The 23,955-nt window shown below is 37.4% G+C and overlaps 1 non-coding gene across 1 annotated transcript; it reads right to left on the reverse strand.

The window, feature by feature from the left end:
* Positions 1–11,084: 11,084 nt before the first annotated feature.
* Positions 11,085–11,191, reverse strand: LOC131163279 (small nucleolar RNA R71). Its single transcript, XR_009139049.1, has one exon. It is a non-coding gene; the product is annotated as a small nucleolar RNA R71 (small nucleolar RNA).
* Between the last annotated feature and the right edge of the window lie 12,764 nt (positions 11,192–23,955).

The raw sequence follows: 23,955 nt of genomic DNA on the forward strand, positions 1-23,955 counted from the left end.
CCATAGCAAAAGTTGTAGGTTTTGCACCAAGAACTCTAGCTTGTTCAAGCATATCGAGAACAAATTTCCTTTGGAAAAGAGATATACCAGCTTTAGATCTTGCAATCTCCAAGCCAAGAAAATATTTCAGTTCCCCAAAATCTTTAATGGTAAACTTGTCATGTAGAAAGGACTCAAGTAGCTGTATTTCAAGTAAACTATCACTGGCCAAAAGAATATCATCTACATAGAGTAGTAAAGCTATGAAAGATGATTTAGATTTCTTGATAAACAAAGAATAATCAAGGCTACCTTGAGTAAAACAATAAGCAAGTAATGTTGTGGATAGTTTAGCAAACCATTGCCTAGAAGCTTGTTTCAAACCATATAAACTCTTTAAAAGTTTACAAACTTTATTTTCTCCCTTGACAACCAAACCAGGGGGCAAATCCATATAAACTTCTTCATGCAAGTCAACATGTAAGAATGCATTATTAACATCTAACTGGTGAAGATGTCAATGCTTAACAGTAGCTATAGCAAGCAGTAGCCGAATGGAAGTTATCTTTGCTACAGGAAAAAATGTGTCAAAAAAATCCAATCCTTCTTGTTGAGTGTAGCCTTTAGCTACCAATCTAGCTCTGTGCCTCTCAATAGTTCCATCTGCCTTATACTTGATTTGAAAAACCCACTTACAACCAATGGTTTGTTTATCTTTAGGAAGAGTAACAAGTTCCCAAGTCTTATTTAATTCTAAGGCATTTAGTTCATTTTGCATTGCAGCTTGCCATTCATGAACTTGAGCAGCCAATTTGTAAGTTTTGGGTTTTGTGGAGGATGAAAGAGATACTAAAAAAGTTTTATGAAAAGAAGACAATCGATTTGTAGAAAGAAAATCAGATATGGGATATAAAATACCTTTATTAGGAGAGCAATCAGCAATAGCAGATGAGGGAGTTGCAATTAGAACCTATGAAGCAGTACCACAATAAAAATCCTACAAGTAACTTGGCTTTTGTTTAATTCTTGAAGACTTTCTGAGTTGTGGTAAAACAATATTTGGGATAGGATCATTGTTCAAAGAAGGTTGATGGTGTGAATGATGCTGATCAGGTTGATGGTGTGAAGGATGCTAATATGAGATGAGGTGTTGAGGTGATGGTGGATGTTAATTACAGGAAATATCAGAAGAATTAAAATAGAAGTCTAAGGTAGAAGTTGTTGGAGGAAATAAAAAAGTATGAGTTTTAGGATTAGATGGAAAAGCCTTGAAAGGAAAAATATTTTCAGAAAAAACTACAATTCTTAAGATGAAAACCTTATTAGTATTAAGGTCCATTAATTTGTAGCCTTTGATATCAGAAGGATAACCCTAGAATAGACATTTGGTAGCTCGTGGATCAAATTTATGTCTATGAGTTGAGTGCTGATGCAAAACAAAGACAACCAAACACTTTGAGGTGAGAAAGATTATGTAACGACCTGATTTTTCATGCCATTTTTTTTTTTCCACTTAAACATATATAGCAAATCTCTCTATATTATCTGCTAAAAACATCTCAAGCCCCAAGGGAGTACTGAGAAAACTCTGTTCACATTACATTCCTAAGCAGTGGTAACCATAAAACTGTAAATTATATTTACAATACCAGAAATCTAGAAAGTCCCAAAATACACAATACCAACTCCCAGTGACATCCATAAAAAACCCTGGAATCTACTCAAATAACCAACACCTAGGAAACACTCACCCTACAAAAAGGGCAGCGCAAGAACCTCTTTACCTGTGAGCCTAATCAACTCACCTAACTGGATTACTTGAAAATGTTAAGTCACTGGGATGAGACAACGCTTAGTAAGAGAAGATATGTTATCACTAGTGTGTGGCAACTAAGTTATACATTTAATATACTGATATAATATTGAAACTGTAAAACTGTTAGTCTGGTAAACCGTACAGATCACATTTATTATAGTTTAAAATACAACTGTATATCTGAGTTTTCTAGTTACACATAATTCTAGTATTATAGTAATTCTGTTGTTGTACTGTAAATTTGTATATATATAAACAACTATGATAATACATTGGGAACTGAATGTCATGATTTAACCCCTCATGACAGGGTTGTGCGGCCCATAGGCGGGACTTAACTCTGGTTGGCCCACCAGGTAAGTCAATCCGAAACTCTACCAATTATCAATTCGGCCCACTACAATCTCTCCGAGTACGATACTAGTCTCTACCTCGTCAAACTGGCCTCCTCAACCCAGAATACTAGGGAGACTACAATCTCTCCATAGACATGGTTGACGGAATCCACATACTATCTGAGATATATGGTTGCACTCTGATCTGAAAATAGCAACGGTACTGTGCTCTGCTGTCTGAATCTGACTGAATATTTTCATAGGGTCTGATACTATTTAGTACTGATACTTATAATCATCTTTACTATTTTTACCATGAAAATAACCATAACAATTTTAAACTGATCTGCATAATCTGAATTTCTATCTGAAGAACTGAATAACTGAGTGTTATGATTCTGAAGTCATGGCATTCTAAAAAATACTATAAATCATATTTTCTGAAAACTGCATACCAATATTTTCTGTTAATATACTGTAAAACATGATATTTGTAAAACTGCATAAATGTTATACTAAATTGTTATGAATTCATGCCACACAATTAAGTATTTAGATTTCCATGCTCACAAATCTACATTTTCTAATATAATAATAATATTTTGGAAAACTGAATAATAACTTTTATATATATATATATATATATATATAAAATCTTCTCGTAACCTTCTAAAATTCCTAGCATAGCATATTTCTCTTACCTACTGGCTGGGAGGCTTGCCTTCAACTTAATCCTCACGCTCACGGCATACTATCCTCAAAACCCTGAAATGATACATATATGCATATTTCCAATAAATTAACGATATTTCCCTGAGCCTACATACTCGTAAATTTCTGAATTATAATTTACTTGGCTCCTAAAAATACTCACTTGGGTCCCCAACCCATATCTGCAGGGTCTCGAAACACCCTATTCTTGAGAATATAATACTCAAATTTTAATTCACAGAACTCCAGTATATTCCCATATAATTTAAAATCTAAACTCAAATAAGTATGATACAACTGAAAATACCCAACTATCAACATACCCAAATTTTGGGATGGTGCCCAAGTTGGCCTAACCAACGATCTACTTCAGCATACTTGAAGAGAATCTTCCCAAAAGTAGCGTGGCGGCTTCCGATCGTCAAACCGGCAAAAAAAGAAGCCAAAATCGTAAAGAGAAGAGGAGAGGGTCGATTTTTAGTGAAAGAAAGAGTTTCTTGCCCAAATTCTTGCTAAAAATCCGATTTAAGCCTACTTATAGACCTAGATTCGTCGACGAGACACGTTACTTCGTCGACAAGTCCATGAAAGGAGTTTGTCACCGAACGCGAATCCCTTCTCGACAAACTTCAGGCTCTGCAAAACCCTCACTCGGTAAATTATTGTCGACGAGAAACGTGTCCACGTCAACGATCCCTAGAAGAGTACTCATCGACGAAATCCCTATATTCATCAACAAGACCCTTGTGAATCCTCCTTGAAATTTTCCTTTCCTTCTCCTTTTTTATTATTTAATTACTATAAATTCTTCAGGTCTTTACATTCTCCCCTCCTTATAAAATTTCGTCCTCAAAATTTACTCTTTGTACCATACACCACTTTCTGAAGAAAATTGGCTACTTATTTTATTAATTACCCTCACTTGTGGCATAGGAATACCGTGGTTACATTCAAGGTCCTGGAAGATTACAAATATACTTATAAAATAAAATTCTCCCAAAACCAAAGCATTTCCTATCCTATAATCTAAAATAAAACCATATACGTATCCCTCTACACTAAACAAAACTTGTATTTATCTAGACAATACTAACTAATACTATAATTAATTAAATAAGTATGGGTACTTTTGTCTAATTTCTTCCTCAAGCTCCCACGAAGCTTCTTCTATAGCATGGTTTCTCCACAAAACTTTCACCAGCGGAATTTCCTTGGTACGCAATTCATGTGTCTTCTGGTCTAAGATCTGTACTAATGCTTTCTCATAGTCCGGTGAATCTCTAAGCTCTATTTCTACATAACTGATTATGTGGGACGGGTCTGGGACGTATTTCCTTAACATGATAACATGGAATATGTCGTATATTCTAGACAAAGCTGGTGGCAGGGCTAGCCTATAGGCAACTGACCCCACTCTCTCAAGTATCTCAAAAGGGTCAATATACTTAGGGCTCAACTTGCCCTTCATCCCAAACCTCAAAACCCCCCTCAGAGGAGCTACCTTCAAAAATACCCGATCCCCCACATCAAATTTTAACTCCCGGCAGTGAGTGTCTGCGTAGCTCTTCTGCAGACTCTGAGCTGTACTGATTCTTTCTTTAATTAGTCAGACTTTATCATACACATGTTGCACCATTTTCGGGCCCAAAACTCACCTCTCGCCTACTTCATCCCATAAAAAGGGAGAATGACACCTTCTACCATAAAGCGTCTCATAAGGTGCCATGTCGATGCTGGCCTAAAAGTTATTATTGTAAGCAAACTTTACCAACGACATAAACTAGGTCCAACTACCCCCAAAACCCAGCACGCATGCACGAAGCATATCCTCTAATATCTGGATCATTCTTTTAGTCTGACCATCTGTCTGAGGGTGAAAAGCAGTGCTGAATGCTAACTGTGTTCACATAGCCTCCTGAAAGATTTTCCAAAATCGAGAAGTAAACTGAGAATCTTGGTCTAAGACTATGGATTCTGATACACCATGAACGCGAACTATTTCCTGAACATATATTTCTGCCAATCTGTCCATGGAATAGCTGACTTTAATAGGGATGAAGTGAGCGGTCTTTGTCACACCCCGAACCCGAAAATGAGACCTGAGGGTGAAAATGTAGTCTAACCTGTCCCTGTATCCGATAAAACATCCTAAGGGTTCCCAGCCACCCTAAACACATCCAAACACAACAGAATATACGCAGCGGAAAAGGTCATGCTATATATATATATAGTACCATACCAAAGTCTATATAAGAGCAGAAACAGGCTCTATCAAAACGTACAAACGGGTGCCCAAAATACATCTCAAAATGGCAACCCACCAAAATACAGTCCTAGCACTTACCCAAACGCTAACCGCAGTACACCGGCCACTACGCTCCCTACACCAGGACGCTAGTTCCAGTTACTCGAAGGACCTATAAAAATGTACGTACAGCATGGGTGAGACACCTCTCAGTAAGGAAGAACACAGGTTATATCAGTGTGTGGCATTTAAGTGTTATCATGATACAACATACACGCAGTTAAATGTAGTCCAGTACTAATTTCACAACAGTGCCTACAAGCACACATACACATGATCAATAATCCCGGTGTTGTCACACCCATCGGCCCGAAGCTGGCTCGCGACATACGGCATTGGCCCTAGCCAACCCGCATAACACGGCGCCACCGGTACATGGCTAGTCCCCGACTCCCATGGCATCGTACCGGCGCTAACTGGTGGATCCACACCCTTCGGCCTGATCTACCGGAATAGGCTCACACCCTTGGATATAGAGCTGGACCTCTGCCAATCTATGGCCAACGATTTCATATGCCCTAGGATATAGAGCCGGACACTCTTAGTACCTAAAATAATTTCGGAACCGCGTTCCTACTAGCATTTCAACATATCACACACACATGCATGCTCATATAACCAAACAAACCATACCCATTTGGTAATCTAAAATCATGGTTTTCCAAACACATACAGTTTAAACAAGTCAAGGCATGGCCATCCCCATAACACAGTATAAATCAACATATACGCTTGATTTCCAACAAAACCAGGGTTGCAGCCCGTTGCCCCCTTTTTCCCAAAATTGTAATCATGAAAAACCCATAGTTTTTCCATTTAGATCCCGCCAAATGAGTAGCCAAAACACACACAGGACCGTGGACCATAGTTCCACTGAGTCCAATTTCGAAAATAACCGATATAAACACAATTCCCCTTACCTTTTCCCCAAATAGCAAATCCCAAACTCTAAGGCTCCTAAACAGTAAATCGAGTTCCAAAACTTACAAATCACAGTACAGAATATACTCACTACACCGTTCCCTACAAAACTACCATATCAAAATTGAAAACCGAGTCTTACCTCGATTTTAAGCCGAAACCCAAAAATCTTTGAAATGGGATTCCGATCCATAGAACTAGTAGAGAATCCTTCCATGATCCTCGTGGTAACTTCAGATTCACGATTCCAATGATGAACGGAGAAGAAATCTAGAGAGATAGAGAGTAGGGAGAGTTTTAGAGAGAGAGAGAGAGAGAGAGAGAGAGAGAGAGAGAAGATATTTGAGTTTTGTAATGGTTAAGTAATGAAATTTCTATTTATAGCCCCTTTGGCCCGGGCAAACTCATTGACGAGATGGTTTCCTCGTCGACGAGGCTCTATAGTCCTCTCATCGATGAGATGGAGGATTCGTCGACGAATCCTGATGTCACCGGTTCCTGAAACTCCTCGGCTTCTCCTCGTCGACGAGCCTCTGAACTTCGTCGACGAGAGATGCATGGCCTTCGTCGATGAAGCCTGTTCAAATACCAATTTTACCCTTCTCTTAATTATTTAAACCCACTTATCATGGTTTGGGTTCTTACAGTCTTCGTTAGATGATCAATGATCACCCATATAGCATTCAACCCATGTCGCACTAGTGGTAGCCCAGTAGCAAAATCCATAGAGACGTGATCCCATTTCCACTCTAGAATGAAAAGTGGTTACAACTGCCTCGTCGGTCTCTGGTGCTCAGCCTTTATCTGCTGGCAAGTCAAACACTACTTTACAAATTCAGCGATATCCTTCTTCATGCCTCTCCACTAAAAAGATTCTCGTAAATCCCGATACATTTTAGTACTACCTGGATGTACGGTGTATAGGGATCTGTGAGCCTCCTCCAATATAGTTCTCTTGATCTCGGCATCTGCAGGAACACATAGTCTCGTACGGAACCGCAGGACTCTGTCATCTAACATACTGAAATCCTCCTCATGTCCGTCTTGTACTTTCTCTATCAACTTTGCTAACTCTGGGTCAAAATTCTGGCCAACTTTAATCCTTTCTTGCAATGTAGGCTGAATCATCAGGTTAGCAATTAATGACTAGTGATCATCCTCTATCAGCTCCACACCTAATCTCTCCAAATCCATCAAAATAGAATGCTGAATCTCCACTACTGATAATACTGCTCCCACTAACTTTAGGCTCAATGCATCAGTCACCACGTTTGCTTTCACTGGATGGTAGCCAATAGTGTAGTCATAATCTTTAATAATTTCCAATCATCTTCTTTGCCTTATATTTAGCTCTTTCTGAGTAAAGAAATATTTTAAACTTTTGTGGTCCGTAAAGATTTCACATTTTCCTCCATACAAATAATGCCTCCAAATCTTGAGAGCGTGCACCATTGCAGCTAGTTCCAAATAATGTACGGGATAGTTTTTTTCATATTCTTTAAGCTGCTTAGAAGCATATGCGATAACCCTACCGTGCTGCATCGATACGCACCCAAGTCCCTTCAGGGACGCATCACTGTATATTATGAATCCATCCTCTCTTGATGGAATGGCTAACACCGGGGCGATGACCAACCGCTGCTTCAATTCCTGAAAGCTCTGTTCATAGTCATCGGTCCATTCAAACTTCACATTTTTCCTTGTGAGTCGCGTCAGTGGACCCGATAATCTGGAGAAACCGTCAACAAAGCATTGATAGTAGTCTGCCAAACCCAGAAAACTTCTAACCTCTTGGACATTCCCTGGTCTCACCCAACTCACCACTGCATCTATCTTACTCTTGTCAACTGACATGCCAACCCTAGAGATCACATGGCTGAGAAAAGAAACCTGCCTCAGCCAGAATTCACATTTCTTAAATTTTATGTACAACTTTCTCTCTCTCAATGTCTACAACACCAGTCTCAAATGATGCTCGTGCTCCACAGAACTTTTTGAGTAGACCAGTATATCATCTATAAAAACTACAACGAACTAGTCCAAAAACTGATGGAACACCCGATTCATTAAATATATAAATATTGTTGGTGCGTTAGTCAACCCAAATGGCATCACCAGAAACTCGTAATGCCCATATCTAGTTTGGAATTTCGTCTTTGAAATGTCTTATGTCCTAACTTTCCCATGATGGTAACCCGAGCGAAGGTTAATTTTAGAATAGACATGGGTCCCTTGAAGCTGATAAAACAAATCGTCGATCCTAGGAAAAGGATATTTATTCTTGACTGTTAATTTATTTATTTCCCTATAATCTATGCACATCCTCATAGCCTCATCTTTCTTCTTCACAAATAGAACTAGTGCTCCCTAGGGTGACACATTGGGCCTGATAAATCCTTTATCCATCAATTCTTACAATTGATCTTTAAGTTCCTTAACTCGGTTGGAGCCATTTGGTAAGGTGCTTTAAATACCGGTGTCGTCCCCGGTAGAAGATCCATGATGAATTCAACTTCACAGTCTGATGGTAAACCAGGTAATTCTTCTAGAAAAAAGTCTGAAATTCTCTGACCACAAGAATATCTACTTGTTCTAGTTCTTCTTTTGGTAATTCTTTTTATGTAGGCGACAAATCCCTAGCAACCATCTTGAATCAGTTTTCTCACCTGAATAGCTGACACAAACTGTGGCGAAGTGCGTACACATGAACCTATAAATTTGTATTCTCACTCACCAGGAGGTCTGAAAATCACTTCTTTCAAATAACAATCAATGCTGGCATGATTAACCGCCAACCAATCCATACCCAAAATTACATCAAACCCTTACATGTTTAATATCTCAAGATCAACTAGCAGTACTTTTCCTTGAATGGCCACTAGAAAATTCTTAAGTACCTTCCTACACCTCACCACTGATCCAATCGGCGTAGCTATAGCCAACTTGACATCTAACAACTGTGCCTCATACCTAGTAAATTTAGCATATCCCGATGAAATAAAAGAATGAGTGGCACCTGTGTCAAACAAAACAACAGCTTTATACAAAAAAATGGTAAGGATATGATTACGCGCTTAAATTGCGTAATTAGGTGCTTTAATTCATGCATTGGGAATCTTATTTTGTATTTAAATGTCTAATTACTCTCAATATTTTAAAATTATGTTCTATTTATAATATTTGAGTTTTATTAAGTAATTTATGAAATTTTGGTATTTTTTCTTGTAGGGCAACTATCGGAAGCAAAAAAAACCAACGACACTTTTTTAATTTGTGTGTAACTCTCTCATCCAACCTCTGATTTAGATGATTCAGGATGCCATAGAAAGATAAGAAAATGTTCTACAATTTTCATGTTTTTCATTTTGAGAAATAATGGATGCATCAAGACCGAAATCAGAAGTGAAGTTAGCATACGCCGTTTTATGGATTATTTTGACAATTCTTCGTAATCTTGGCGTAACTTTCTCATCCAAGCTCCGATCGAGACGATTCAAAATTTTAGAAAATTCTAAAAAAGAGCTCTACATCTTTTTTGTTTCAAGCTTTGAGAGTTACGAGCTGTAAGAGGGTCGAAGGTGGGCTTGAAAGAGGAGGGCAGTCATGTACCTTTGAAAAAAAAATAAAAAATAAAAAAATCAAAAAATGAGATGTGACCCGGCCATGCAGCTGGGTCATCTCAGAAGGGTGAGGCGCTGGGTTTTTAGAAAGGAAAGACAAAAAATGGAAAGACAAAAGAAAGGGAAGAAAAGCAAAGAAAGGAAAGCAAAAAGGAAAGGAAAGAGGAAAAGTCAAAAAGAAGGGGGTTTCCTTGGGAGAGAGCAGTGCGCAAGAGGAGAAAGGTGGTGCTGTGAAGATACACACACAGCCAGCAAAGGAGAGTTGGAAGCACGTAAAAATACTATCTTTTCATAATCGAAAGGCGGCAAACAATGGCGGTGTTCGCGGTGTTCGTGACGCGCGACGGCGGTGCGGCAAGTGTTCATCTTTCCCGTACGCTCCAAATTGAAGAAAATATGGTGAAATCTGTTATGTTGGATTTAATTTTCGGAATGAACTAAATTTTTGAATTCTAGGAAAACGATGTAGACAGTTTCGAACTATGCTTGCTCTTTGATGCTAATCTGAAGTAGTTTTCATTAATGTTTGTTTGAGTTTTTCTATGCCTAATGCTTTTAATTAATTGGTCATTAATTAAATGATTTTAGTCTTATGATTTGCTACCAAAAGGGGGGATTATAGGATAGATCTTGGATAATTCAGCATAGGTAAATATAGAGATCGAAAGACTTGTATGAACCTACGTACAATTAAAAATCAAGGGTCTTACTGCGTTCTTGCGTTATTAATTTGCATACTCTTATGTTAAATAATAAACAAGAATAGGTTCTGATTGACTATCGAAAGAGGCTTTTGGAAAAATTGGCGATTTGCTAACAAACAGAGAAAACGAAGTTAAATTAGCTAAATGAGTAAAGCATAGTGAGAAACTAGGTGAAATCGGTTTCCTAAAAGTTTTCACCATCATCAATTTGACACGCGGTATCCAGTTTTAAATTCTCCTGAATAGTTTATATAAAGTAGCTTTGTTTATATTTTGCAGTCTAAAATTATTAATTTTTCTAAATAAAATCAAGGTTAGTAAAATTTCGGTACTTGGTAAAATTAAGACATCAATCCCTGAGGACGATACTCTACACATCATTATATTATAAAACTACGATACTGTGCACTTGCAGTTTGCACCGGTCAAGTTTTTGGTGCCGTTGCCGGGGATCGAACCCAGGTCACCCGCGTGACAGACGGGAATATCCATCTGGCGATGTTTTTGGAGATTTGTGATACTGTGAAGATCAATGGTGTTACTGAAGGCAACATTAGACTGAGATTATTCCCTTTCTCTTTGAGGGACAAAGCAAGAGGTTGGCTACAGTCGTTACAACCTGGGAGTATTACTAGTTGGCAGGACATGGCAGAAAAATTTCTAACTAAATTCTTTCCACCTGCAAAAATAGCTCAACTCAGGACTGAGATTGGTCAATTCAAGCAACATGATTTTGAATCACTTTATGAAGCATGGGAAAGGTATAAAGATTTGATTCGACACTGCCCACAACATGGATTGCCTGATTGGTTGCAAATTCAAATGTTCTATAATGGATTAAATGGGCAAACGCGGACTTTAGTTGATGTTGCATCTGGGGGAACTTTGATGTCAAAGACACCTGAGGGTGCTACTGCTCTTTTGGAAGAAATGGCCTCAAATAACTATCAATGGCCAACTGAAAGAACTATGGCTAAGAAAGTTGCTGGAATTCATGAATTGGAGCCGTTTGCTGCACTTTCAGCTCAAGTTGCTTCTCTATCTCATCAGATTTCATCTTTGACAACCCAGAGGATACCACAAGGTGTAGAATATGTGGCAACTACAAGTAGGACAGATCCGAGCAATGGAGCGAGTCAAGAACAGGTTCAATACATCAATAATCGGAACTACAATTATCGTGGTGATCCTTTGCCACAATATTACCATTCAGGGCTTCGAAATCATGAGAATTTATCTTATGGAAATACAAGGAATGTGCTGCAACCTCCTGCAGGATTTGAGAGTCATCAAGGTGAGAAGAAGATGTCACTTAAGGATGCCATGATATTTTTTGTTGAGGAGACAAAAGCAAGGTTTAAAAAGACAAATGCACGGCTAGACAACATTAAGACTCATTGCAACAATATGGGAGCCATTATGAAGAACCTTGAAATACAAATTGGGCAACTAGCCACGACTATAAATACCCAACAGAGAGGAACTTTTCCTAGCAACACAGAAGTGAATCCTAAGGAACAATGCAATGTCATCACACTTAGAAGTGGAAGAGAAATTGAGAAATCACCAGCAAAGGAAACCATGTCCACACCTACAGCTAAAAATAATGGTCAAGGCAAGAATAAAGTGGAAGAAGACGAGATGGTGGATGACACACCAAGAGAGACTGACACGTCACCAACAATTTCATTTCCTGACAATCCTCCTATTCTCTCTACTCCACTTCCTTATCCTCAACGCTTTCAAAAGCAAAAATTAGATAAGCAATTTTCTAAATTTTTGGATATTTTTAAGAAAATTCACATAAATATTCCTTTTGCAGATGCCTTGGAACAAATGCCAAACTATGTCAAATTCCTGAAGGAGATCATTTCAAAAAAAAGAAGGTTGGAGGAGTTCGAAACAGTAAAGCTTACCGAGGAGTGTAGTGCTATTCTTCAAAAGAAATTGCCTCAAAAATTAAAAGATCCAGGGAGTTTTACTTTGCCTTGCACTATTGGAAATTTATTTTTTGATAAAGTTTTATGTGATCTTGGTGCTAGTATTAATCTTATGCCACTTTCTGTTTGCAAGAAATTGGGACTTGGAGAGATGAAACAAACAACAATTTCGTTGCAACTAGCAGACCGATCCATCAAGTATCCACGTGGAATCATAGAAGATGTATTGGTAAAAGTGGATAAATTTATTTTTCCTGCTGATTTTGTGGTGTTAGATATGGAGGAAGACCAAGAAGTCCCACTAATTCTTGGCCGACATTCTTGGCCACTGGAAGGGCTTTAATTGATGTTCAAAATGGTGAGTTAACATTGAGAGTGGATAAGGAAGAGGTTATGTTCAACATCTACCAAGACATGAGATTCCCAGAAGATCCAAGCACTTGCTTTCGGGTAGATGTCATTTAGCAAGGTGTAGAAAAAGTCTTTCAAAAAGATGTACAAGCTGATCACCTAGAACGATCCTTGCAGCAGATTACAACACAGCAGCGCGTGGGGAGGCTAGAACCTATGGTAGCAAGGACGGATTTTGTAATCTCTAAAGGAAAAATGCAACAACCTATATCTCTAGAATTGAAACAATTCCCTGAGCATCTTCGCTATGCATTCTCGGGTGATGCGTATGAAAATGCAAAAATCTACAAAGAGCAGACGAAGAAGTGGCATGAAAAACAGATTCTTAGGTGTGAGTTTGCTCCAGGACAGCAAGTTTGTTAGGTTTGGTGCAATCCCAAGAGGGGGGGTGAATTGGGTATTTAAAAATTATCACCTAGGTTAAATCAGATAAGCAGTATTACTTAACCTAGGGTCTGTCTATGCAAATGTAAATCTAATCATTTACAATATAATATACACGTGCAGTAAGTAAATTGCGGAAATGTAAAGAACACGCACGATATGTTATCGGGGTTCGGCCAACTGTGCCTACGTCCCCGCCTCTAACTCGCAAGCAGGAGGATTCCACTAATAGCTCACTTAAGGGTGGAGCGACACCGTATACAACCAGGTCAAATTAACACAGGGCTGACCTCAACCTTAACCAGGTCAATTAGCAGGGCTGACCTCAACCTACACGCCTTAACAGGACGACGCACCTAACTTTCCTAACCGGGTCTAAGCCAATCCGGGACTATTCCAGGGCTAGTCTCCCTCTTCAGGCCCGTGCCTGGAAATACAACCAAAGTATATAAAATTTGTACACGGAAATATGCTTCTAGAAAAGCAGATGTGTGCACCAATACAGCTCAATCAATAAAGTAAGCACGAATGATATGTAGATATGCTCAGTGCTCTAATGTGTGTTAAACACTCAATCAAGTATGATAATCAATCAAGATCCAGAGTGTGTATCTAAGCAAGATTTGAAACTCAATATTCGAATATCACAAAATCATATTAGGGTTTCAAAATATGCTAAGCAAGATAGATCAAACAAACTCAATATGATATTTCAATTTCTAAAGCACAATGGAGTTGTTTGAAAGATTAGCTTTTCACAAAAGGATTTTGCACACAAAATCTAGGTTTAGGTATCTTGCAACACCAATGCAAGAACCACAACCCTCAAAGTCTTCCCACACAAGATTTATCAAATGAAATCCGTGGAAGAACTTTAGGCTATACTCTCAAATAAAATCAATCAACCTTTATACCAAAAGAGAGTATTAGCTAGAAAGATTACGCACAACAGCCTTATAGAAATACTCACAATGCTTAGAGAAATAAATATTGAAGAGTATGTGAGTGTTTGCAAGAAGTTTTTGGCTAATATAGGGTTTTAAGAGTTGAGAGAGTTTTGCCCTAATCAAGTTTGCTAATCCTTGCTAATAATGATAAATGAATGGGTATATATAGGCAAGGAGGTATTTTTGACCGTTGGGGACCTATTGGGTATTATTAAGAAAGATTAATGATGTTTAAAGCATTTTAACCCTGTTTAAAAAATATTAACTGCGGTAAAAAATCAGGGCAACCCGAGAGGTCCAGTCGACCAGAAATGGTTCGGTCGACCAGGACTCAAATGGCTTGGTCGACCAGGGGACTTTTGAACTGAAAGGCTCGGTCGACCGAAGAGGGCGATTTCCTAATTTTCCGAGTTTCAGTCGACCAGGGCATTTTGAACTGCCTGGTTCGGTCGACCAGACAGCTGGAAATTCTCCCGAGTACCTTCCGGTCGACTAGGTAGTTGTAGTTCAAAAGCTCTCGGTCGACCGAATGGTCAACTGTTGACCCAGGAGGGTTTCGGTCGACCAGGGCCTTTTGAACTACAAGTTTCGGTCGACCGGGTAGTTAAAATGTTGAAAAAAAAAATGAGTTTCGGTCGACCTTAGTGAAGGCTCGATCGACCGTAGTGAAGGCTCGGTCGACCGGGGCTGAAATTAGCGAGTTTCGATCGACCGTAGTGAATGCTCGGTCGACCGGCCTCTACTTCTCTACACAGATACTGTTTAGTGTTTTGGCCATAACTTTTCCTGTACAACTCCAAATTGGATGTTCTTGATACCAATGGAAAGGTAAGATAAAATACCATAACTTTCATGTTGAACACATTTTAATAAAATGATATTTGGATTAAGAAAAATGTCCATCAATGAGACAGAAGAAACATGAAGGGAGTTTTTCTCTTGCGGACACGTTTCAGTGTTTTGGCCATAACTTTTTATATGTAACTCCAATTTGGACTTTCTTGGTATCAAACTCAAGCTATGGTAAAATTCCACAATTTTAATTTTGAACATGATTTGATATGACATCCAATTGAGTAAGAAAATTGTTCATTTCTAACATTTGGTCGACTAGCCGGTTGACCGACCCCTTTGAAAATTTTAGTTTTTGCCTTCTTTTAACTTTAAAACCATTGAAAAACCTTTGTATAAGTTAGGCATTTTATGACAAAAGTTTTTCATGTTATTTGGAGGTCCTATGGTCAATCTAAGGTCAATTTGAGCATACCTACCTATCATGCATGATGCAAATTATTGCAAGCCATATGAGTGCACAGTCCATAATAAAATTACATCCCAGAATGAAGAAACTGAAAAATAAATACAAATGTAGCACAAGATTCTTCATTCATCGGCACGAACACCGCATGCCATCATAATAAGTCTTTTAGTCCCGAAGCGCGCACAAGGTGATCCTGCATACAATTCTCAGTACAACCATTAGTACCAAGAGTATTTGTCATAATCAAAACTGGGTGTGACCAATCAAGTCAACATTCTCCCCTTTTTTTATGATGACAAATACTTGCCTACTTCTCCCCCTTTTGGCAACAACAAAAAGGGACTCAAATAAACATTTAAGCACATAGGCAAATGATCATCTGTAAACAAGTGATCGGATTGAGCAATATATTCAACACGTTTACAACTACGTACTCAAACAGTCCAGTATTCTCAAAAAACATTTAAATAGAAGTATAACTTTCAGTCATTCAAAAGATAGAATAGTCATGCATTTCATAGCACAAACAAGTTCATAGAGTATAAATTAATGACTGGTTTAGTAGTTATGCACACAAACTATATAACTGGTTATAAAAATGATTTAAATGACATGAAAAACAAAATTAGACCATGAAAATGCACAAACTATTTGGAATTTAAACATATCATAAGACCCGTGGAAGATTTGAGTTAATGGCACACGGCATATGATACCAAACAGGAAGTTTGAGCATGAACACAATCTAACTAGTTCGCATGCATTTTAATGTGTAGGTATAGAACCAGTTATGCGACTTTAAAACAATATATGTATATAATAATAATAATAATGAAGCAAGAGAAAAAGTTTAAGTTTTGAAATTAGTTCTTGCCATAAAGTAATAAATATATATATGTATAAATATATATCCCCCTTATGATGTTTGCAAGATGGTGCTGGGGGTAGCTTGCAGAAAGGAAGTTTTAATTTAAAACAAGCAAGCATAAATTTTCTGGTTTGTCAATTGAGTACATACAATAGTATATCCAGAAAATCACAACCATGATGATCCTAAAGATTTAATAATTCACATGCGGGATCATATGGCAAACACAAACAGCATATGCCAAAGGACTATAAGTCAATGTAAGATTTTTACCAACAACATATCAGTTAAGCACACGCCACATTTGATTCGACACCATATCTAAGCTAAAAAGTTGGTGAGCATAATGTGATAGTCATTTCAATTTTAGATGCTCCCCCTATCAATTTGAATTATTGCTTAGATACTGAAAATTACTTATACTTTGAAAGGGATTGATTTCATTGAATATGCCAAAGTATAAGTGAGCACACAAACCATTCTTCAACAACTATACTTGATGTCTATTAACAACATTCATCTCAAATTAGTATAGTCACACCTATAGACAACAAGTGCATCAAAAATAGATATTTAGGCATGCAATGCAACTCATGATCCAAAAACATTTCATATCAAAACATGGGACTTTACGTGCAAGATATAATGTTCAGGGATATAGGAAGAGCCTCAATATTTCAATAAACAATAGTGATGCATGTGATACCTATAAATTCTTTCTATAGAGTAGGTGCTCAGCTCTTTAAGTGTTTGATGATTATATGAGGATGACATTTAATTTTCAATTAGTTTTCACTCATCCTTTCAAAAATATTTTAACTTTAATTTTATTATAGTCATCCTTAAACACAAGGTTTTATATGTGAAAGTCCTAGCAAAATTTCGGCAGCATGCCGTTTGTATATAGGACATTTTCCATACAAATTGTACCTAATAGGTTCAAACAAGCAATTTATATTTCAGTTCAAGGCATACGAGAACCTATAATCCACTACCAGTATGCAATTCACATCAACTGCATCCGCCATGCAGGAGGCATTCTAAACTAAGCATGCAATCAGGTAGTATAATCAACCGTCCATATAAAATGTAAACCATCCAACTAGATATTATGAACAATAAATAACCATGGATAGTTAGAAATTCAGTGCAATACCCATATGGACATTTAGGCATGAAATAAATATATGAGAGCATTTCAATTTATATAATCATGAAAGAAAATATGCCCCCCCTTAATTATGCGCTAATTCATTTTATGCCTTTCCTTATTTTTCAGGTTCTTTAGGCCAAGTGAATTAAGATTTCAATGTTATATGCTTGGCTTTGGATGAATAGGCTTAGAGGACCAAAAGGTCAAAAGATATATGTCTTTAAATAAGCTAAGCCAATATTTGCCTCTATTCTTATGATTTACAATACATGAGAGGCCTAAGTTCAAATGACTTTTCATTTTAAGGTTCATGCATAGGTTTCTTTGAATTTTTGTTCCATCATATGGATTGAAACCTATATCAATTAAATTAGCCATTTTAACTTAATTTATGAGGATGAAGCTCTTTAAATGATTTTATATAAAGTTTGAGAGCTTGGAAGAGAATTGAATACTCTTAAAGATTAAGCATTTTATTTAGGTTTAATAGAATATTCAAAAGTAGGACATTGTATAAGATAAGCATTTTGAAGAATATGTCTTAACTTATTTTGGCAAAGAGCATTGTGGAGGATATGAATAACTAGGAACTGATGCTCTTTGGTGATTGGAATGTATCCTTTAGATATGATCATAATTTTAGAGCAAGGATACGAACCAATGAGAAGGATGGATCTTTACCTGATATGATCATGGTAAGGTAAAGATTCCCTATGGAAGGATATCTTTTAATAAGCACTATAAATATTTGGAATTGATGATTAATAGTGCTTCAAACCTAGAGTAATGACTAAACATTTTATTAGGCATTTAAATTTAATGAAGGGTTTAGGATTAAATGATATATAGTGTGAGATGGATTCCCTAAACCATAAGCTAGGCAATGGACAAAATGTATGCTTAACTTTAGATATTCATATTTACGCATGAGTTAAGCAATTTGAAATTTTAATACAAGACAAAAATGTCATGTCCACTTGGAAGTGGATTTTCATTCAAGCAGTCAATACTTTCATATTTCAACCAAGGAATGTATGCATTAAGTTCAGATTGGTTGTATGCTTGGATTTGCAGATTGGCTTGATTTTTCAAAATACTTAGTATGTAAGATTTTAAATAGTTGGCATATACTAAGATTTTACATTTTCAGTCCTGAACCATTTCCTAAGCCTTTAAAAGACACTACCCCCCATGGCAAATCCTAAACAATAAGGAAGAATTATGTGATCATGTAATTCCTGTTTGAGCAAATTCTTCCTTGAATATCAAGTGGTTTTCTTTCTTAACAACCCATATCATTTTTCTACCTTTTATTCTCAATGGGTTAGGACTAGGTGGTACTTTGACTCTCCAGACTTGTTTGGATTTCACACCTTTTCTTTTAAATGGGCAGTCAAATTTTGTGTGCCCCTTCTTTTTACATAGAATGCATATGGTGTGAGTGTATGGACCGGAGGAGGTACTAGCATAATGTTTTGATTCTTTTACAAAGTACCCCATGTATAGGTTCTTCTTTTTCTTATTTTCAATTCCATTAAAACCTATACCCTCCTTATCTAAGGTCTTCTTTTGTGAGCCAAGCAATTTATCAAAATTTTCTTTGCCTCTAGTGAACGTGTAGATGATCTTAGATTGGTCTTCTATTTTCTTATCTAGATCTTGAATTTTTGAGTTTTTCAGTTCTTTGCAAACACTTTGAAGTTTCATAAGTTCTTTTGACATATTGTTTGCTTTATTCTCAAGATCATGGATATGAAGATCCTTTTCATTTTCAATTGTAAGTTGGGATCTTACTACACTCAATTCTTTTTCCAATTTTTCATTCTTGTTTACTAATTGTTTGATTTTAAAGTCATTTTCTCTTTCAACAAGAACTTTTGATTCACATTCTTTCTCACATGCCTCATACTTGTTTTTCAAAGCAGTATATCTTTTATTAGCTTTAACAAGTGACTTATGAGTTCTAATATATTCAACTTGCAATTCCTCATAAGTAGGCATGCTTTCACTATCAGTACTATTACATGATTCAGTATCAGATGCATCATTCAATTCATCACATGAATCATTACCAAGTTTATCTACTAAAGCAGAAGGAACAGAGATAACCTCATTATCTATTAAGGCAACAAAGCACTGGTTACCTCCTTCAGGATTAGTAGGGCTTGAGTCACATGGAGAGATCACATTGTTTTGCATGGGTGCTCCATATCTCCTCTCAAGTTCTTCCCATATCTGCTTAGCACTACTACAAGCCATAACCTCACATAGAACATTAGAATCTAAAGCATGCAGTAAGGTATTCATGGCATCAAAATTTACCTGTACTAAGTTCCTATCATGGTCATTCATTTCACACTCAGATTTAGGATCATCGGTACACCCAATAGATTTCGTAGGCACACAATCACCCTGATCAATGACTCTCCAAAAATTCCAATTTAAAGCTTTCACATACACAGTCATTCTAAATTTCCATATAGCATAATCATTACCATAGAATACAGGTGGGTGTGTGACCAATCTTCCCTCACATGAAGGGGATGCACTAACATGAGCCATCATGATCTTTTACTAAATAACGTCAAAGTCTAAGTTACGAGGCTCTGATACCAATTGTTAGCTTTGGTGCAATCCCAAGAGGGGGGGTGAATTGGGTATTTAAAAATTATCACCTAGGTTAAACCATATAAGCAGTATTACTTAACCTAGGGTCTGTCTATGCAAATGTAAATCTAATCATTTACAATATAATATACACGTGCAGTAAGTAAATTGCGGAAATGTAAAGAACACGCACGATATGTTATCGGCGTTCGGCCAACTGTGCCTACGTCCCCGCCTCTAGCTCGCAAGCAGGAGGATTCCACTAATAGCTCACTTAAGGGTGGAGTGACACCGTATACAACTAGGTCAAATTAACATAGGGCTGACCTCAACCTTAACCAGGTCAATTAGCGGGGCTGACCTCAACCTACACGCCTTAACAGGACGACGCACCTAGCTTTCCTAACCGGGTCTAAGCCAATCCGGGACTATTCCAGGGCTAGTCTCGCTCTTCAGGCCCATGCCTGGAAATACAACCAAAGTATATAAAATTTATACACAGAAATATGCTTCTAGAAAAGCAGATGTGTGCACCAATACAGCTCAATCAATAAAGCAAGCACGAATGATATGTAGATATACTCAGTGCTCTAATGTCTGTTAAACACTCAATCAAGTATGATAATCAATCAAGATCTAGAGTGTGTATCTAAGCAAGATTTGAAACTCAATATTCGAATATCACAAAATCATATTAGGGTTTCAAAATATGCTAAGCAAGATAGATCAAACAAACTCAATATGATATTTCAATTTCTAAAGCACAATGGAGTTGTTTGAAAGATTAGCTTTTCACAAAAGGATTTTGCACACAAAATCTAGGTTTAGGTATCTTGCAACACCAATGCAAGAACCACAACCCTCAAAGTCTTCCCACACAAGATTTATCAAATGAAATCCGTGGAAGAACTTTAGGCTATACTCTCAAATAAAATCAATCAACCTTTATACCAAAAGAGAGTATTAGCTAGAAAGATTACGCACAACAGCCTTATAGAAATACTCACAATGCTTAGAGAAATAAATATTGAAGAGTATGTGAGTGTTTGCAAGAAGTTTTTGGCTAATATAGGGTTTTAAGAGTTGAGAGAGTTTTGCCCTAATCAAGTTTGCTAATCCTTGCTAATAATGATAAATGAATGTGTATATATAGGCAAGGAGGTATTTTTGACCGTTGGGGACCTATTGGGTATTATTAAGAAAGATTAATGATGTTTAAAGCATTTTAATCCTGTTTAAAAAATATTAACTAAGGTAAAAAATTAGGGCAACCCGAGAGGTCCGGTCGACCAGAAATGGTTCGGTCGACCAGGACTCAAATGGCTCGGTCGACCAGGGGACTTTTGAACTGAAAGGCTTGGTCGACCGAAGATGGCGATTTCCCAATTTTTCGAGTTTCGGTCGACCAGGGCATTTTGAACTGCCTGGTTCGGTCGACCAGACCGCTGGAAATTCTCCCGAGTACCTTCCGGTCGACCAGGTAGTTGTAGTTCAAAAGCTCTCGGTCGACCGAATGGTCAACTGTTGACCCAGGAGGGTTTCGGTCGACCAGAGCCTTTTGAACTACAAGTTTAGGTTGACCGGGTAGTTAAAATGTTGAAAAAAAAAGGAGTTTCGGTCGACCGTAGTGAAGGCTCGGTCGACCGGCCTCTACTTTTCTGCACAGACACTATTCAGTGTTTTGGCCATAACTTTTCCTATACAACTCCAAATTGGATGTTCTTGATACGAATGGAAAGGTAAGAGAAAATCCCATAACTTTCATGTTGAACACATTTTAATAAAATGACTTTTGGATTGAGAAAAATGTCCATCAATGAGACAGAAGAAACATGAAGGGAGTTTTTCTCTTACGGACACGTTTCAGTGTTTTGGCCATAACTTTTTATATGTAACTCCAATTTGGACGTTCTTGGTATCAAACTCAAGCTATGGTAAAATTCCACAATTTTAATTTTGAACATGATTTGATATGACATCCAATTGAGTAAGAAAATTGTTCATTTCTAACATTTGGTCGACTAGCCGGTTGACCGACCCCTTTGAAAATTTTAGTTTTTGCCTTCTTTTAACTTTAAAACCATTGAAAAACCTTTGTATAAGTTAGGCATTTTATGACAAAAGTTTTTCATGTTATTTGGAGGTCCTATGGTCAATCTAAGGTCAATTTGAGCATACCTACCTATCATGCATGATGCAAATTATTGCAAGCCATATGAGTGCACAGTCCATAATAAAATTACATCCCAGAATGAAGAAACTGAAAAATAAATACAAATGTAGCACAAGATTCTTCATTCATCGGCACGAACACCGCACGCCATCATAATAAGTCTTTTAGTCCCGAAGCGCGCACAAGGTGATCCTGCATACAATTCTCAGTACAACCATTAGTAACAAGAGTATTTGTCATAATCAAAACTGGGTGTGACCAATCAAGTCAACAAAGTTCTACTTTTCAACTCACGATTAAAACTCTTCCCTGGTAAGTTAAGGTCAAGATGGACAGGTCCTTATACAATTGGTAAAGTTTTCCCTTTTGGAGCAATAGACTTGAAGAACAAGACAGGGAACATATTCAGAGTGAATGGTCAAAGATTGAAGCACTATTATGGAGAACAAATGGAGAGGAACTGTGCATTTATTCCTCTTGGAGATCCTCATTGATGAAGGCTGAAACGTCTGGCTGGAGACGTTAAAACAAGCGCTTATGGGAGGCAACCCAAAGAGTTTTTCTTTTGTTTATTTCTTTTATCTTTATTACTTTATTAATTTATCTATGCACTTTTGAATAAATTAGATTTTTGATGCAGATTTATTTGGCACGAGTACAGAGCTGAAAACTTAATTCCTCTACGGATTCACTAATAAGTCAGGGAAGTTTCTTTCTTTTCTTCAATCTTTCTCATTTTTGAATAAAATTGAAAAAAAAAAAATGTGTGAATATGGATGATTAGGCCATGCGTGACACTACTTATGCCCTTTATATACTTGCATATAACCTAGGAGTACACACTAGGTCATTTATGTGTAGTTTCTATTTATATGGCTAAACTAGGAATCGTAACTCATTGAAAGTTGATTGGTAGTGCAATTGTGTTAATCTGGCTATATAAACTCTTGTATCTACATGGTATCTCTTGAGGTTAAAAAAAAATAATACACGTTCACGTGACTTGTATCACTTAGGGTTCCTTGTGAACACTGAGAGAGCGCCTGTGGAGACTTTAACACCTTGTGAGGTTCTGTTGAGCCATTTATCGCTCTTTTGAGTTTTGACGTCAACTCAGAGTTCATGAAACTCAACTTTTTCTATTTTTTTCTGGATACTCTTTGTACACTAGTCTTAGTTTTTGAATTGCTAGCCTAGAGGTGATATCTAGTAGGGAGATAAAAACTTAGGTCTTGTAGCCTACTCAAGATGTGAAGGCCGAACCACCCCTAGAAATAGACTTATTTCATGGACTCTTGTTCGAGCTTAATGCACATGGGTGGTATGAAAACAATAAAAGAAGTTTTATGATTGTCCTAATTGACCATGAAAAGAAAGAATTTGAAAAATGAGCAGAAGAAAGAAAAAGAGAAATAGAAATACCCTAGAAGAGGTGGAAGATTAATACCATCTCCACACAACTACAACAAAAGTCAAGGACAAGACGCATGTTATCCACATATGAAGACTCTTCACCCGCCTAATGCCTCAGATGTATTCACGCCTAGTTTGTGAATAAGTTGATCTAGGGTGGTCTCGGTTGGACATGGCGAGTAGGTGAGAAGATGCTAAGGTGAAGGACCCGACACCTCCTAAATAGGCTTGATCCTTTTCAGACTAGTCCACTCCATACATTCAGCGTTTATTCCTTGCAGTATGTGGAATGTTTGATCATGACACTCCTCACATACGATGAGTGAACCCATCCTTTTTGAGTGTTTTTGAGGTATACCAGTTAGGCCGAATCAAAGCGACAGTTCTTTAGGTGTCCACGGATATCC

This window comes from Malania oleifera, chromosome 8 (genome assembly GCF_029873635.1).
Source record: "Malania oleifera isolate guangnan ecotype guangnan chromosome 8, ASM2987363v1, whole genome shotgun sequence".
In the NCBI taxonomy this organism is placed as follows: Eukaryota; Viridiplantae; Streptophyta; class Magnoliopsida; order Santalales; family Ximeniaceae; genus Malania; species Malania oleifera.